Source organism: Pomacea canaliculata, linkage group LG9, assembly GCF_003073045.1.
Source record: "Pomacea canaliculata isolate SZHN2017 linkage group LG9, ASM307304v1, whole genome shotgun sequence".
Taxonomy (NCBI): Eukaryota; Metazoa; Mollusca; class Gastropoda; order Architaenioglossa; family Ampullariidae; genus Pomacea; species Pomacea canaliculata.
In genome coordinates, this window is record NC_037598.1 from 5,744,113 (window position 1) to 5,756,385 (window position 12,273).

General features: G+C 47.4%; 1 protein-coding gene across 5 annotated transcripts in view; it reads right to left on the minus strand.

Annotated features, from left to right (window-relative positions):
* The window catches only part of LOC112571517 (prickle planar cell polarity protein 3-B-like), a 120,988-nt gene that overhangs the window by 53,175 nt on the left and 55,540 nt on the right, over positions 1 to 12,273 (minus strand). The window contains exon 1 of one of the 5 annotated variants that reach the window (XM_025250536.1): positions 11,008 to 11,389. The exons of the other annotated variants lie outside the window; for them this stretch is intronic. The gene's annotated coding sequence lies outside the window, so the exon portion shown is untranslated. Of the gene's footprint in view, positions 1 to 11,007; positions 11,390 to 12,273 lie in introns of those variants that run through there. 5 annotated transcript variants of the gene reach the window in all.

Genomic DNA, 12,273 nt, shown 5'->3' on the forward strand with positions numbered 1-12,273 from the left:
GGCAGTTGACTGCATACCACTGGATGTATGAGGTATCGGTTTTAGGGGTGTTCGGTGACGTATCGATGCACCTCTTGGTGGTGGTGCTATCCTCCGCGGGGGGAGGGGAAGCTGGCGAGGACCGTGCGAACAAGCTGAAGTGACGCTGGCGCAAAGATTCAATTTTGCGATCTGTTGCTGCGTTCGATCTGTACCCAACTCCATCCAATGCACCCAACTTAACAGCCTTAACTTCCACCTTTCTATCAACCCCCACTCATCTCATCCACTTTCTATCCCTCCTTCCAAAAACTGCCGCATCACACTATACTGCACAATACCACTACCCTCTTCGTCAAGCGCAAACCCCATTTTCTTTCGTCGTTAAAGAAGAAAAAATTATCAGCTATCTTTCCACTTCTACACACCTCCCCAGAAAAAAGTAAATTGAAGTTGAAAGTAGATTTTTAAAAATGTGCCGCAAGCAATGAAACAGTCCAACATGAAGACACCAGCAAGAAGTGTGGGAAAACAAAAGGCACTACAATCAAAAACAGATGACTGCAGGAGAAACGAATAGCTGTGAAAGCTAGACCCCCGCCCACCAAGCCGGCTTAGCGAAGGGACATCACTCTATGTATGGGTCACGATAACCTCTCATCGAACAAACAAAAAAGGGAGGGGGACAAAACAAAAAAAAAAAACAATTGAAAAGCTGATAAATGAGCCAGCTGAATTGGTCTGCAGCCATGAACGATTCGAATCCCAGTCGTTTGTGTAATTATCGAAAGAAATATATGGTAGCCACAGCAATACATGGGTACAAGACTTGGACGTAAAGGAGAAGGTACCGGAAGTAGAAGCAGTTGCCTAATTCTCCATGTCGGTAACAGGTAAAATGAAAGAAAATGAAATGAAAGAAAAGGATGGATCTCTTAAAAAAAAAAAAAAAAAAAAAGCATGATGCACGATATCATCAGTTCAAAATGCCAAAGCACGTCCGGATAAAGGGAGACAACCCCACAGATCTACGTCACTGGGCTTCTCGCTTGGACATGGAAGCCGGCGCTCGGCAACACATTCGCTCGTTCACTCCCACCTCTTCTTGCCCACGGAAAATGTCGGCAGATCGCAGATCTTGTGAATGCAGGACGCAACCTTACAAGGACGGATATGGCTGCCGTCTCTACGTCACGCGCCTTGAGGTCCGAACCTTCTCGAAGCCTGCGTCATGCGGGGTAGTTTATACGGGTTTATTGTGTACAGCTACAGCTTTCTTCATCTCCCTTCCTCCTACAATCTACTAGCATTGTCTTCTCGGCACCCAGCATTGTTCGCACATCTGTAACAAAGTACTTCCAGCCAGGCTTGACCGCGCGTGCATGTGTCGAGTATTTTTTTAATTCTAAATCAAGGTTGGGTGGGTGGGTGGAGGAAAGGTGTTTTACCCGAGCCAGTAACTAAGGCTGTATCACGGTAAAGCAGCCAGACTTGCAAACAGATGCCACATGTAGAGAAAGAACAACGTGCCCAAAACAAGATCTGAACCCAGGACATCCAAGCGCTAACCGAATCGCTCCTATTATAAAATCAAGCGTATAATATAGCATCTAGGTGTTTATCATAACCCTTTAACGTCTCGTGGACTTGGTCGGCTTCACCTGTAGGCTTTCAAACTTGTACTTAACCCTTAATTCTAGCCTCCTCTGGGAAAAAAAATGTTCCCAGCCGGGTCAAAAAGTAAGTCAGTGACGTTTTATCATTTCTTCTTAATTATTTTTTTAAGTCGCAATTAAAGCGCTCGACTGGACAAGACAGACAAAGACAGATGTGTATGTCTGTCTGGACCCATCTGTCTATATCGATCACTGTAGGGAATGAGGGAGGGGAGTGGAGGAGATTAATAACGGCAGCCTCTACCACAGACAGCTAACGACAACTCCGCCCTGCCATTACATCGCCCAAAGAAAACCTCACCGTTTCGCAGGTCCTGCCAGCTGCGGCCCAAGCGAGCAAAGAAACAAAGCAAACGAGGCGAAAAGACCAGCAAGCTTGACCAGCCAATCAACATCCCCTGGTCCGCCATTAAGGAAACCACATGCGAGCAGACGAGTCGCAGCTATCGGACGCCATGATGCTTAAGGGGACATAAATGGGAATAAATGTGAGCGACGGTTTTTGTAGGTTGGGAGTGGGGGGGCGGAGGTATTTACTGGTTTGTTTTTCGGGGTTTTATCATACCCCTTTCGGACTTTCCAACCACGGAAAAAGAGAGAAACATCGGAAACAAAACCTAAGGAATCAAAATAATTAAGGTTTTGTTTTTGTTGTTTTGCAAGGGGACACCACTACCACCCTGCATGTCTTACTCATCCCAACATACTGTCGAGATATGCAGTAGCGAGCGGTCTTTGTAATGTTTTGACAGAGAGAGCGAAGAAGGTACAAACGGGTATGTTGTCCTTCACCGTCAGCCTCTACCACCGACCTCGACGAACAGCAACGCTTGGCACGCGCGTGATACGTCACGTGGCATCAGTCCGTACAAGATGGGTGGTGCTTGGCAAATATGCTTCTCACAATCGTCTCCATACCCCTCACCCCTAAAATAATCACCCTACCCCAGCTTCTCCACGATCTGATCTGTTTCAAACATTTTATTACCGGACTTATTTTTGTTCCGGATCCCGTTTACCAAAACTGTGTGACAGCGATTGTAAGAAGAGAACTTAATTTGTTGAATCACTAACCAAATCTCCACCTCAAAAAGAAAGATTGCAAACCATCAGTCAATTATACAACCGGCACAACTGCCTTGATCCTTCAAGGGAGAGGAAGGATGCTTGAAGAAAAATTATCCTATTTAGCGAAAAGCTATTAATTTCGTTTTCACTTTTGTCGTATTTTCGGGTGCGGGGACCAGTTGCTTCAAAGTTCACATGAATCTTACAGACCTCACTTTTCTGAGATCAATCAGGAGTGAAAAAAGCTTATTTGCAAATAAAACAAACACAAAGGCCAACTTCTCCATGATACCTCTAGCAGCTCTTCAAGCAAATCTTGAAATAAAAGGTCATTTCGTTTCGTTCGGGGCATGTCTTTGACGAGTTCAAAGTTCCCACGGTTGAAGAAAAAAAAGTGAATAGATTATTGCCTTGATAAACAATTAATTCTGTTCACTTCAGTGACAGTGGCGTCGAAAGAGCAGAAGTTGTGTTCCTTGCTGCAATGGCAGTGATGGAGGCTCTTTCATCGTCTGCAATAAACTGAGCGAGGCAAAAGTTGTCTCAATGGCCTCCAGATCGAAAGACTTCCTGCTTCAACCGACTGAACAGTGACCAAGCTGTGGGCGTCTTGAGCGAGGGATGGAGAAGAAGAAAAACTACGACTGAAAGCATTAACTTGTGGATCCTCCCACTCGCAGAGTAATTACATCCGAGTCTCATGCTGGATTTCTTAGCCGACCTCTGAAAAGTGGGTGATTGGCGGCAGGTTGTTTGCTGCTTCTTTGGTGAGCAGTTACTCTCCCATCACCCCCAGCTTCTGAGCGAGTGTTCTAGTCGCCCTCGTCTAACGAGGTGACGAGAGTAGCGTCCCCTCCACGCCGCTGGCAAACAAGATGACCGTTTAACATTTTCATCCGATGCTCGTGTAATTAAGTACTCTCTTCGGAGGCAAACAAAACGAAGTAGCTTGTTGTCAGACGATAAATTATTCAAACTTTCCAACTCGCCAGTGTCTGTCTGTTTGCCTGGCGACACAGGGCGACGCCGGACAAATTAAAAACGTTTCCGGTGTTATCGCGGTACACGCGGATTGGTCGTTGTTCTTTTGATCCGGTCGCTTTTGACAGATAACGCCCGAGCTTCTCGTCAAACGAGGTTCTTATCGTCTATCGCCGCCAACGGGATGCGTTGAATCACGTGACAATCGTTCGGCTAATGAGGCCTTTTGATTGGACTGCTCGTTAGCTGCGAAAAAAAGTAACCTAGGCAACATGTCTATGCCGATGTTGAGAAGCTGCTGGGCACCCCCCTACACGATGTCATTCCGTCTGTATCGTGTGTTTGCTCGGCTAAAGCTTACGAGAAGCTTTGTGCAATTAAGAGCTCTTCGTTGTTCTGGCCTTCAAGGATGAATATATGGAACACACAATGGCATGACTGTAAGGTAGGATTTTCGGCTCAACAGAGATGGTATAGAGTGTGGGGCAATGACCGGGGGTAGCGGGAGGGGGTGGACGATAATGACCATAAAAAGTCACCCAGCAGGCGTTCATCGTTCAGCCGAGCGCACGAGGCGGAAACGTTTCAGCAAAAATGACGGGAGGGGAAAAATATGGAGGAGAGATATTCAGACTCCACGGGGAGTTTACAGGACCCCTCTGTGAGTGCAAATCGATCAAACCAGGACGACAAAAAAAACTGTGTAAAAAATAGTCTCACAACATAGTCTTTATGTCGGCGATCAGAAGGCACAGGAGACCGTGAAGACCACTGATGGTAGCGACGCTTTCCGCCAGAAGAGAACAATTCTTCCAAGTGTTGGACAAGGGCTCTCCCCTAACCACCCACCCGGTCTCTCCGTCTCTCTCGTCCTCTCTGAAATCTGGCTGCTGGCAACCCCGTTACATTCTCCAGACAGACTAAAAACATATTCCCCCGCCCCTTCCCCAGTGAACGGAATTCTAAACATTTTAGGATAAAAAAAACAAACAAAAACCAGAGAATTGTGGACAATCCTTGGACTACAGATTCTCCAATTTTTTCCGCCGCCGGATCCCTTTGGCTTTTGAGACCGCAGTTCCCACAGTTTTGAAAGCTTCCCATCATAGTTCCCGAAATTTCCCGCTTTCCACCCCCCGCACCCACCATATTTTCTCTCCACCCGTCCCCCCATCCTGCAGGGTGCCACTTCCACCTCCTGGTATAGCTATCATGTCGAAAACTGACTCATATTCTCCAGATGACATTTCAACTACCCTCCCCCCACCAAACACACCACCCACACCACCCCGTTCCACCCAGTTTTGATGCGGGGCTTCAAAGCGGACAGGGGGCGGACTGCTATCTGTGAGTCCGCGAAGGCTTAGTGGTGGCTCCGAGCTTCCGCTAGGGGCCGCTGCCCGCTGTAGGCTGGGAGGTTGGGATGGGTGCTCCGTTTCGGTTCAGGGAAGCGTCGTCACTAAGGAAGGACCCGTACAGGCTTGGGATAGGAGGGTAGGGGTGGGGTGTGATTGGGTGGCTTTGAATCTGGGAAAGGAGGGGAGTGGGAAAATCAAACCCGCATCACGCTCCAACGAGCTTTCCACAGCCATTAATCCAAGCGTGCACGTTTGCACACTCGGAGTAGCAGGCACGCATGTACATGCACGCACGCACACACACACACGCACAAGTCCATTCAAATCTAGAATGTTCGTCTGCTTCTCGCGGGATAGGGACAGAGCTACGCCGGCTGAAGTCCGTCCTGTGTGTCGGCCACCCTCGGCCAATGGATCCAATTAAGAAAGTTGCGCCACCAGCGCTGTAATCTGCGCTATGAATCATCTCCCTTTGGTCATTGGCAGCAGCGACGCTACGCTGCTCGCACCATCTGAAGCTATGCATGGTAGCCGTATAATTAGGGCCCATTGCAGTAGTGCTTCCATGATCCAGGTCAAAGAGCGTGGGCTGTTACGGAGTTTCTCACACACACGTGCAACCACCCCAACCACCAACACAGACACGGCGTTTTCATTACAAACTCTTTGCATGCAATTTGTTCTCCTTTAACTGCAGGCTTTTAAAGATGTTTATGCCATCTGACTCATGGAAATACTTGTATTTATGCTGCATGTGGACGCTGTCCCTCCTCAGGGTTAGGGTTAGCGTGGAGTACGATATCCGCTACATAGACACGTGACTTTAGCTCACTACAACAATGGCATGCAGCCATTCCTCTTAATTCTTTGAACTGTAAAAACAGCAGAAAGGTAAGTAGTCGACTGTGACCACTTAGTGTCTTTCACTCCGCACACCCATCCCACCCTCACTTTTTCCATTTTTTCTATCTCTGAGGGATTGGTGGGGTGGTTTTTTTTCTTCACAGTTCTGCTCCGAGGAAATAAACTGTATCAACCTATATGAATATTAATAGTAGTGAATTTTTTTCCCTCTTATACTTTCGACTTTAACCACCGTCCGATGAGCGCTGATTGGCCTTGCGTGATCGAAACAGTCTTGAGGAGAAAGTCGATGACATGTCTCCAGTCTCGTTAGCCATTGGTGTTAACAAAGTAGATTGAAAGAAAGAACTCCCCTCCCCCCCAGCTTCATCGTTATTATCCATGTCATCAAACTTTCGTCATTTCACTTTCCGGCTGTAAGGAAGGTCGAGGGTATGGGAGGATGGGGGCTGGGGTGGAAGTGAGGCATGTGGTTTGGGGGAGAATTGGGGGAACAGGGAGGGATGCGTTTGGAGCGTTATGGGAGAGCAAAAGGGGACTGCAGTACCCCTCCCATCAGTCTGTGTCCCCACTCTCCCGCCAGCAACAGATGCGAGACCGTGCCTGCGCTCTTAATTAGCCCTAGACCCTGCTGCGCATCGGAATTGAAAACGTTCATTTGAATGTGCGAGACCGCCGGAAAGCTGCAGAACGCATGCGCGGAGACTCAGAGGTCACGGAAACTCGATCAGTATGTAGGCGGATCTGGTCCAGCCCCCGCCACGGATCAGAGCAGGCAGAACAACCTTACAACTGGTTTACAACTCTCACACTAAAGTTAAAAAAAAAAAGGCACCAACAAAGTCTGAATGGAGTCGATGATGGCGGTCGTTAGTTGTTAAAATGGCGCAGCTTGTAGGGTCTGCATCTCGTCACCTGCAGCTTCAGTAAGCAGACCGGAAGTGTCGACAGGTTGCGCAACATCGCTGAGGGCGAGTGCGGGAGGTAACCAGGGCGTCAAGATTTCTGCTGTCACTCCAATCTACGACCTCGTCAGACAAAGCTCCACACAGCGCGTGTTTCATCTTGTCCGACATCATTAGCGTCGTCTAGAGAAGTGCTAAGTCGGTCAGACTAAGCCCCTCGTTAACATCATCTGCTTAGGTTGCAAAGTAAAACGCCTTCAAGCAGCCTGACACTGTCTGAAAAACACACAGACCCTCGCCGGCAAGGCAGTGTGACTTTATAAATTAAATCGCAGGCTTGTCAGGGACTGAATCTTGAACCTATGTGTGATTTCTGCCGCCTGCCCATCACAAATACCAGCAAAGTTCACCTTTTCCACAATTCTTGATGCAAGATCGCACGTGCGGTTACTCTCTCTCTCACACACACACAAAATATTCTGGTTTGAAGAAAGGAGACAGAACTGAGAGATTATACCAAAGAGTTCGTGTGTGGGTTTGGCTTTTTTTTTAAGCTCTCGGTAGATATTTTCAATATTATATTCTGCAAATTGACGGAGCGTTAATTACAGACACGAATAGAGTTTTTTGTGCGCAATATTATATTGTATTCACTAAGGAGACGATTGAAAAAAGTGCGCCATCTTTTTTTACCTCATGTCATAACACTTCAGCCCTCTCCCCTTTCATTTTTGCTCGCCTCTGTGGATGTTGTTCGAGCTCAGTTAATTTCAAAACATGTGAAAGATTAATCTCCGTGCTCGTCGCTGAACAGGTCTAACTGGGATAATTGTTCATTGATGTCCTAGTGGCCAGAAGCTGTTACAAAGCTGTTGCTTTGGCAACAGTCTTTGAAGGCCGCGCCATTGCAGTGTCAGAGTGTTAGTGAAACACTATCAAACGGTTGTTGGCAAACACTACATTCTGAAATATATTACACAAACATGTTCTGCAAGCTCTCTGCCTCGTTGCTACAGCGCTAATGTTCGAGGTTTTTTGCTTGTTTGTTTGTTTTGATTTTTTTTCGATTTTATTTTTTCCAACACTCATGCTCCCTGTTTTTTGTTTGTTGTTGTTTTTATTTTGTTTTGTTTCGTTTTTTTTCTCTTTTTTTATCTTTCTTTGTTTTGGTTTTTTGTTTGTTTGGTTTTTTTTGTTTTTTTTTGTTTTGTTTTGTTTGAAAAGGACAAGTTACTGAAACATGTTCGTCCACGTAACACAACAAAATCCAAACCTGTCTTCCAAGCAATTCTTCAAAGGTTTTCCCTGTGTATTACAAACGCTGCTCGGCAAAACATCTTCCTGAAACTGCTTCAAACCAGTGGTGTGAGAAGATGCTCAGCTTTGAAGTGAAGGGACGACAAACTCCATGTCGGTAGTAAACGACGTTCACATTCTTGTCCCTTAGTATCATTTTTTTTTTTTTTTTTAGAGGGGCAGCTGCCCCACTTGGCCCCCTGGTGGTGCGAAAAAGCCTTGTGTTTTTCAACGAGCACTCAGAGTGACGGCGCCTTCTCAGTCACGAGACAAATTTCATCCATTAATTTATGATCAATCCAGGCATTCCCAACGGTCGCCCCCTGTTGAAAGTATCCACAATGACGGCTAAGAAGAGGAGGTGGTGGGGGTGGCGGTGGCTTGAAGCAGGCGGGAGAAGTCGAAAATACAAAAGGACGTTTGACCCTTCTAAAAAGCGCCGCCTGCATACTAATAAGGGGGAACAAGAAAGACTGAGATGCAGGCGCCATTTTTATTGCATTAATCGCATTGACGCGCCGTCAGGGGAAATCGCTAACCACCATTCGTCCACTACATCCTCCCACCACCACCAGCGTGTGGACCACGAGTCCAGCACTTTACGATGCCATCTAACTCGCTCCAGCGCCGCCGTACGTATGACTGGCAAAGGGAGAGCATTACACAGACGACGCCCTCCAGGCGCTCCACTCCCCGCTATTACTTACCTTCTGCCGTCGGAAATTAATGGGCCGATAAGCTATTGACCTCCCCTTGTATCTTGAGTTCGATCACCGCATACGGAAGAAAAATTGGACATCTGAAGTCTTCCCATAGATTGCAATCTTGCGATCAAAAAAAAAAAAAAAAGAAAAAAAAACAAGCTTCAAGGGTTTCACCGTGTGAAATCTTTCTTCATTATGTGTGTGCACGCGAATGTGTTGTGTGAAAATGTTTGAAGATTTTCCAACAAGTTCATCTCCAACAAAATGACAAGGCCGTGCATGCATGTCACTCTGCAAACCCTCATTAGATAAAAGTGCCGTTAGCCGTTGTCCATCAATCGATCTTAAACATGGCAGACACCACATGCGTCATTCAAACCGTCTGAACCATCGTCATTTGAAAATTGAAACGCCTGACAGATGATTGTAGATGATAGTCGAAGAAATTTGCTTTTGAACAAGAGGACTAATGGCCAAAAATTAAAAAGTTAATCATTTGCTCCCTAGGACCGTAACTCTGTTCCACTTATCCTCACGTGACGGATCTTGACGACAGAGCTACCTGTCGTCCATCCGTTACACAACGACGGGAGCGACGAGATTTTACGGACTGGCTCTCGGAAATATGACCTGACCTCCGCCACACAAGTTCCCTTCCACACCTCACCTTTTTACAACTTTCCCTCCACGCCTAATCCTTTTTTGCGGCCCATGGCTATCGTAGAGTGGAGCAGACAACATAAATGACAAATAAATAAAGTTTACGATCTATTAATGTTGTGGGCTTCGCGGATACGATCTGCGCGTGCATGTTCACAAAAGCCAGAGTTCTCCTAATGAGCGCCCCGAGCATGGCCGCCAGACAAACCATCTCCATCCACACTTTGTCTCAGTAAGAACTGTGAGGAAAGGTCACTGACCCCTCTCCATGTTGACAACCTTCGCTCTCCTCGATGCCTTATTCCCTCTCCCTAGCGATCCCTCCTATGCCCAGATCCTCCCATCTCTAGCCAAAGGCCAAAAACCAAAACAAAAAAGACCAAAAATCGTCCTGTGATGTGGTGGTGACCTTTGCATGGTGCGTACGGCCTTGGCTGGCTGGCTGCTGCAAGTGTCAGCAATGTTTTAAGTAGAATTCAAGCAACATCCCCTCCCTCAACACACCTCCCCCCTCAAACCACCACATCACCACACAGTGAAAATCGATTGTTTTCCAAAAGCGCTGACGTAGCAAGATTCCCCCCGCACGTTGCCTTGCAACGTGACACGTGACAGGGTTAGCACACACAGAGACAAGTGACAGGCGTGAGCTCTCAGCATGCGCCAACACGCGCACGGCAAGTGCTTCGTCAGCATTCACTGTCCGCTCTACCTCCTTAACTAGAGAGAGAGAAGGGGAGAGATGGAGACTGTCCCTTCCACCTAGAGAGAGAGAAGGAGGAGTTGGAGACTGTCCACTTAGTGCGAACAGAAACATTTGAGAGGAAACAACGAGGGCCTTAATGACAACGGTGTACTACACACTCCCATAATGAAGCTAATGACCATTGTGTAAAACACTTGGCACGTGAGACTGGGGAAGGGTGGGAACATCAAGTTTCGTAGCAACATACTCCAAAAACAAAAGCACTGCCGGGGTGGCGGTTGCGTGTACTGCGAGCCATTTTATACAACTGTTGATTGCATGCTATCATGCCATGTCAACACCGAGATCAATGAATGGCCGCCATTCTTCACCTTAACATCACCTCCTCCAAAAAAAAAAAGTAAAAATCAACACACACTCGGGTTCACAGTCGGTGTTACAGAAACGTGACTGCTTTCCCTCTTCTAAATCATTGTGTACAGGTATAGTAGAGACATTTTATTTAAACATCGTAGACATGTGACCGGAAATGCTGCGTAGACATGGTCAGAGACGTACAGTCAGCCATCAGAAGGCTAACCCTAACCCTAACCATCGGTTGCTTCATTCTCATCCCCCATCCCACCTCAACCCCAATCTTTGAAATCCAAGACAGGTCAAAAGCGCTAATGGACCGAAGGTAGCAGTTGGAGAACGTTTGCCGTCATCCCTCACACAGTTCCCACAAACAATATACGTCACACACATAACGGAAAGAGCGAATGGACGAGTGAAGGAGAAAGAGAGAAGAGCAGAGCAGTGCAAGCCTACCGTGTTACGACCAGCGTGGCAGCAGCGGCCTCACAGGGTAAGACAAACTCTTGGCGATCACCTCACGTGCGCCTGGCCTGCCAGCCGACCTGCCATCGCAAAAAGTGTCTGTTGCGCGCCAGCGGTCCGCTCCGTGTCGGTAGTCGTCTGCTGCACGCCTGGCCGGATCATGCTCCTCACCGGCCGTGTCGGTGATGTAACGACACACCGGGCCGTGCTGCAGGGTCACGCGTCCTTCCTCGCAGACCACGTGCCTGCATCGTCTGCTCCAACCCCGAGGACTAACGGAGGAGGGGGGACAGGCACTACCCGGCACTGCCAGCCTCCCTCTCGTGGTCCAGGGGGCGCGGTTAGTCCGCTTGTAACTTGATTAGCGATTGGCTTCCCTCGTGCATGGCGCGCTCCGCTGGCTGGTAAGTAAGACTGCGGTTCCTTTGCCGGCGGGCAAAGCTGGACGCGGAAAAATGAGATAGCGAAGAAAGAAAGGGGATGTGGAGGGGAAAGAAGACTCTGAAGATCGGACAGCACGTACGGAGGTACTTGACCTCCGACACTTAGGTGCAAAAATCGGGGAAGAGGTGAATGGGTGAAGGTCAGTGTGCTGTGGACTCGCCATCTGTGGCTAGCGGCTGTACACACTTTTATCTACTTTCGCTTTCATTAAGAAATGTGTAGTGCATTTTGATTGGTTCTTATAGGCTTTTATTACCACTACACAACCTAGGGTTACTTGTTCGCAAAAGCAATAGCACAGCGCTCGACCATTTATTCTTTATGTAAAACTAATTGTTACACAATAAATTTCATTAACTTTATTTGTCATGCGTTTGCTCAACATTCTTCTGCTTTGCACGAAGGAGCTCTTGAAGCAATAAAATTTTCTTCTTTTTTTATCTCTTATCTATGTTCTTTAACTTACGATTTATTTTTTTGGGTGGAGATATGCAGTTTTATCGTCTGCCGCTTGTGAACAGTTTGTTTCAGGATGTAAACGCGAGCACGTGCGAAGAGCGACCGGTCTGGAGTGCAAGTGAACGGAGGCAAAAAATGATGGATAAAAGTCTATTGCCTGCATCGCTATAGGGAGGAGGAGGAGGTAAAAAGCCTGCGTGTGAACGTTCAAACAGTTTCTTTGTGGAGACTCGTGAACTGGAAAGAATATCTCTTTCAGTACGAGAAATTGCATAATCTTTGTGTACTAACACGGGTTTGGGTGCAGTGCAGTTGGTCTGGTGCCCGCACAAGCTTGATGTCCCGGGGCGAGAT